Below are 5,806 nucleotides of genomic sequence, written 5' to 3' on the forward strand. Positions count from 1 at the left end.
CCTTCCTGCCCTCCTTACTTACTTCCTGTGACACACACAAATACACAATGACCCAAAGAAGCCATCCTGCCAATTGCTAATGTCCAGAATGAACCTAAAAAGGAATTCTCAGCTAACAGGTCCTTGAGACCTGAGAGAGGCATGGAAGAGTGTTATTTTCAAAGACTGAGAGAGAATTTCCTCGTCGAATTGGATGATATTTTAGAGAGTTGCTTTTAATTTCTTCTTATTTGGCATATTACTCCTGCCAGGGCCATATTTAGAAATTTTAAAATGACTGAGTGTTACAGAGTCTTTGGAGATTCCTGACTCTCAGTTGGATTATGTTTTCTATTAGAGTCCAGTGGGACTTGGCGTGTTATGTTAATCCATGTTTAAACGAGAGTGACCTCACGTCCCGATTTGCCCGGGACAGCCCTGGTTTACACCTGTTGTCCCAGCAGAATTATTAATAGCATCGTCTTCCACTCTCGATGGCGTCCTACTTTGGAAGATTAAATTCTACAATCACTCTAATTTTGACTCCTCAAAATTTTCAAGGATACACCACACTTCCTTATCAATCGTGGCAATTTATAGCTCTTTTCTATGATTTCTGAGACCCTTCCTTCTTTCTGTCCCATTTAGAGCATCCCTTGAACTTTAGGAGGCTCCTCGGAGAACCAGAAAGGCAGTGGTGAGAAACTAAGAGAATCACTTCCACATAAAGACAACCGTTATTCATTAACAATGCATCTTGGTTAATTAACATGCCTTGTTAATTAATGATGTTTTAATTATTCAGGTTGCATTGCTATTAACCAGCTAAATTATTCATTCAATTGTACTATTAAGTATTCGATAAATGCTAATGGTTGGGCAGCACATACCTTCGTAGCCAAAGAGAAGTAAGAACAAGAAACCTTCTATCTTGCGTGGCATTCTCCCCTTGTCCTTGGCTGTAGCTCTACCTTATCCGAGTGGAGGGTTTCCTCAGAAGCAGGAGCTTAACTTGAGCACTGGCCTCATTAAGCATCTTATTCCATTTAGTTCTTAGGGATTTGGCTGAGCCCTACTAAGTTAACCCACACAGCTACCTGCCTCAACAAGGAAGTCTCAGAGAAGAAGCTAATGTCAACTGACGTTGCTGTGTAGCAAAGGAAGATACTGGTATTTTATGCTACCTTTAAATTTAAGGGAAGCAGTGGAGGGCAATAGAAACTACAATCAGAAGACCCAGATCTTAATCCTTTCTTTGCCATCATCTTCTAGCGGGTGACCTTGAGCAATTTCCTGCTAACCAAGCATTGACATTGTCAAATTCTATAAAAGGGACATGGATTCCCTTTTTAGAAAGCAACTTGGCCTCCCGTTCAGACCCACTCACTCGGGAAAATACTCAGTTTGAGAGGGGGGACACAGTTACCCACAAAGAGGTACCTTGCTGTGTTATTTATCATAACAATAAATAGGAACCGATCTACATGGCCAAGATTAGGGGGTTCAGTGCTGAGCGTAGAGTTAAGAGCACAGACTCCCGTGCCAGACTGAGTGCAAATGTCAGCTCAACCACTTGTTATGTGACCTTAGGCAAGTCACTTGAGGTCTCTATGCCTCAACTTTCTCATCTATAAGATGATGATAACAATGCCTACTTCATAGAGTTAGAGGTTCAAATGGGACGATTACGTATATACTTAAAGCAGTGCTAGACATAATTCATTATTACACAGCCATTAATAATAAAGTCGATGGGTAAAAATGGGAGTTGTTTAACGAGTACAGAGTTTCAGTTTTGCAAGATAAAAAAGTCCTGGAGATCTTTTTCACAACAATGTGAATATACTTAGCATTACTGAACTGTACACTTAAAAATGGTTATAATGATAAAAAAAATAAGTTAATGAAGCGACGGTGATAACAGGGACAATCATGTGTTATACTCTTGACTCAGAAAAGGACGCGAATTTACACAGTGTATGAGCAAAACAATGTGGAAATGCAGGGAAAAACACTGAGTTTCCCCTTCCCTTTTTCGTTTTCGGCCGCCACTATTCCATCACAGCCCCCAGGGTCCCAGATACCTTTCCTTCATTCCTCTTGTCAAAGATGAAAAAGGCCAATACAAAAGGATAACAATGACCCCCACCCCCAAACGAAACTGTCATGGACTCTAAAGAGGAACAAACAGGAGCTAGAGAAACGTTGTCATTTACTCAGCATTTATTGGGGGTCCAGAAGCCTGACATTTATTCTATACTGTGTATGGATTCGTCATTGCACAGACGAAGGTCACATTCCACAAACCCTACTGTCGAATTAAAAAGAAAAGGACTTTTTTCCCCCTGCTCTGCATTACAGAGTTTAATGAAACATTAACCCTTTAATAATAATCATCATCATAAACCTGTAATAATTCAACTGCAGCCTAAGCGCTTTTGCATTGCCATATTTCAGTTGGAGGCTTTGTGGGGCAGGTCTGTCCTGGCTTTGCAGTTTTCCTGGGCTTCGCCAGGTGATCTTGCTTCCCAGGGGCTCCGGATTTTCCGAGGCTGCCTCTGCCCTGGCGAGGCGGGGACGTCCCGGCGACTACGCCACGGCCGGGCTCCCACCTCTGGGGTTTCTCAGGAAGGCGGAGATGGGAGGAGAGGGTATTTGTCATTACGCTTCTGCGATAAAGCATGCCCCCTTGTTCCACAAAAATAAAAAAAATTAAGAAAAAAAAATTAATGTCCCCTATGGAAAAGTAAAATAATTATTATTTTTAAAGGGAAAGAAAAGAACTTTGTCTTGCTTTTCGCTTTTTCACCTGGGCACTCAAAGGATATTAAAAGTCGAAGAGAAGAAAAAAAGAACGCTTCTACCCATGGTTCCACTGGGGCTCGAACCCAGGACCTTCTGCGTGTAAAGCAGACGTGATAACCACTACACTATGGAACCTTCGCGGTAGACTGGTGGCATCATTAGCTTATTCATAGTCTCACATCAGAAACCACGCCTCTGCTGAAACCCCTCCCCATCTCGGTAGCTCCACCCCCCGCCGCGGCTCCGCCCCGCTTGTAAGATAGGGTGTTCGCGGCCGAGTCCCGCGCTCCGGTCGCGGCGTTTGGGCAGTTCGGGCAGCCTGCCCGCCACATTCGTCGCCTCTGTGACCAGGGCGAGGCCAGGGCTGGGATTACTCTCCTGAGAGCCGCCCCGCTAATCACCCGTCCCAAACTTTCTCTCAGCTGCGACGTCGGCGGGACCGCCCAGCGGGCGGAAGCGGACCAGGCTGCGGGCCCGGCAGCTTCTGGCAGCTTCCCTCAGCTCAGGAGGGACGCGTGCTCTCCCCGTTTCCCCCTGGGCGCGCTGAGTCGCTTCCGGCAGCACTGGGGACCTTGAGTCCGGAGCAGGGCGGATGGGAGCATCACTTGGAACCAAAGCTTCCGCAGCACGCGGTTTGGGGGTGGGCTGGGGGTCATTGTCATAGCGGCGTGTATGTTGCCAGGGCTGGAAGAGACCCCTGGTTAGTGGGCCTCTTCCCCGAGGATGTAGGCTCCTAATGCTCCTCTGACATTGTCACAGGATTCCTCCTCTCCCGAACCCCGGACACCCCCCCACCCTCTGCGCCCACATGGGCCGAGAGGCGCAGGGCTTTTGTTTGCTCCTATTTGGCTGGGCTGGGGTGGGGGTGGGAGGGGCGGTGTAGATGGGACACCCCTTTAAGGCTGAGGGTGATGAAGCAGGACCAGCTACAAGATTTGAGGGGCCCAGTGCAAAATGAACATGCCAGGTGTCCTGTTCATGAGTTACTAAGAATTCCCAAACGGTGACAGCAGAGCATTGAACCCAGCGCAGGTCCCTGCGACTGCACAGGTCATGGCCCATGAACTTGTGCTTGTGCTTCCAGGACTGCGGGCCTGAGAAGGTGCTGTAACCAAACGCTGCTATTACGAAGGGCTCCTGTATGGTCTCGCTTCTTGGTTTTCATCGTCAGTGCCATTTGCCCTCCCCAGTGCTTTTGGAAGGATCTTCCTCACCGTCCTAGGATTGCTCACCATCCTCGGACTTGAAAACCTACTTAAAACCATTGGGGGGGGGGGGGGAGGGGGGAATCTTTAAGTGCCGCGTTGAACATGGCTGAAGGCTGCGGCTGTCTCCCCCCACCCCCCCACCCATGTCTTTCCCTGCAGCTGGCAGAATGATGGAGAAATGGTACTGATTGTTTGAAAGCAACCCCTTCAGCCAATTCCTGTCTTCCTGGGAAGACTCCTGGAAGAAACAGGTGGGTGGAAGGCGCGCTAGTCCGGGGAGAGGGGCATAGTCTGGATTCTGGTCCTACCTTGGTTACTCATTAGCAGTGTACCCTCGGGCCACCTCCCAAGCCTCAGTGTCCTCCTGTGTGAGATGCATGGGTTGGGTTAGACGCCCCCGGTCCCCCTCTGAGTCTCACTGTTATGGCTGCTTTCCCCGTGGGAAAACGGAGGCAGGAGGCAGTTACGGCCACGGAAGTTTTTTCCCAGGAATAGAGGGAGGCCTGCAGCTAGTGCTTGGGTTCTCCCGTGCCAGGTTTCCCGTGTCCTAGTTAGCTCCCTGTGATATTCCTCATGGGGCCCGGTGCAGAATGCCTTTTTGCGGATCCCTTTCGAGAGGTCTCTTGAGCGCTTGATGCAGACGACCGTGAGTGGGTAGGAGGCTGGGTTCATGAAAGCTCCATTTTCCTGCCAGTCAGCGAACCATGACTCCCAGGATGCCCGAGAAAAGGCTGCCACGAATTGGGCCTGAAACCGCACTCAGAGTTGTGTTTCGGTTTCTCTCTAGGACATGGTTTGCTGACCCTCCGGCTTTCTGTCTGCCCTCGTTCTAAAGGGAGTGCAGGCTTTAGCCAAGTTCCCACACTTACGTCACAGAGAGAAGAAGCTGGTTCACCTCTGGTGCATGCCACGTCGGTTTCTGCCCCTCGGGAGGAACTCTTGTTCCTTTTTTCCATTCTATAGAATCTTTTTTAAAAAACATTCTTTAATGCTTATTTATTTTCGAGGGAGAGAGAGACAGCGTGAGTGGGGATGGGGGGCAGAGAGAGAGAGGGAGACACAGAATCCGAAGCAGGCTCCAGGCTCTGAGCAGTCAGCGCCGAGCCCGACGCGGGGCTCGGACTCACGAACTGCGAGATCATGACCTGAGCTGAGGTCGGAGGCTCAACCGACTGAGCCACCCAGGCGCCCCTTCTTTTTTCCATTCTGATGAGGAGGGAGGCTTTTGTTCCACTCCTCCGCTGCCCTTACAAGTGTAGTCACGATCCCTGTTGTTAGTAAAGCACAAGATGGTTTACAAGGCACTTTTGCAGACATTCCCGTGAGGCAGCCATGGTAAGTATTACCATCTCTGCTTTTCAGCTGAAGAAGTTAAAGCCGACGAGTTTGAAGGCCTTGCTTGAGACCATTCTGCCAGTGAGTAGCAGGGCCGGGCTTATACTCAGTCTTATGATACCAAAGTGATTTACGGGACCCATGTCCGCGTGAAGGCTATGCGTTGTTCCCGGAGGAGTGCTGTTGCTCTCTGGTAATATTTCATGTGTATGCAGGGAGGAAATGGATCCCTTTTATTCTTTCTTTTGTCATGTTAAAATGAAATCCTCGAGGCACATGGCGGGGCTCAGTGAGTTAGGCATCCGACTCTTGGTTTTGGCTTAGGTCATGATTTCATGGTTCATGAGTTCAAGCCTTGCATCGGGCTCCCCACTGACAGTGTGGGGATTCTCTCTCTCCCTCTCTCTCTGCCCTTCCCCTGCTCGGTCTTTCTCTTTCTCTCTCTCTTTGTCAAAATTAAAAAATAAACATACATACAT

At 48.8% G+C, this 5,806-nt stretch overlaps 1 non-coding gene across 1 annotated transcript; it reads right to left on the reverse strand.

The window, feature by feature from the left end:
* Nucleotides 1-2,846: 2,846 nt before the first annotated feature.
* TRNAV-UAC (transfer RNA valine (anticodon UAC)) lies at nt 2,847-2,919 on the reverse strand. The gene has a single exon. It is a non-coding gene; the product is annotated as a tRNA-Val (tRNA).
* Between the last annotated feature and the right edge of the window lie 2,887 nt (nt 2,920-5,806).

This window comes from Prionailurus viverrinus, chromosome X, assembly GCF_022837055.1.
Source record: "Prionailurus viverrinus isolate Anna chromosome X, UM_Priviv_1.0, whole genome shotgun sequence".
Lineage (NCBI taxonomy): Eukaryota > Metazoa > Chordata > Mammalia > Carnivora > Felidae > Prionailurus > Prionailurus viverrinus.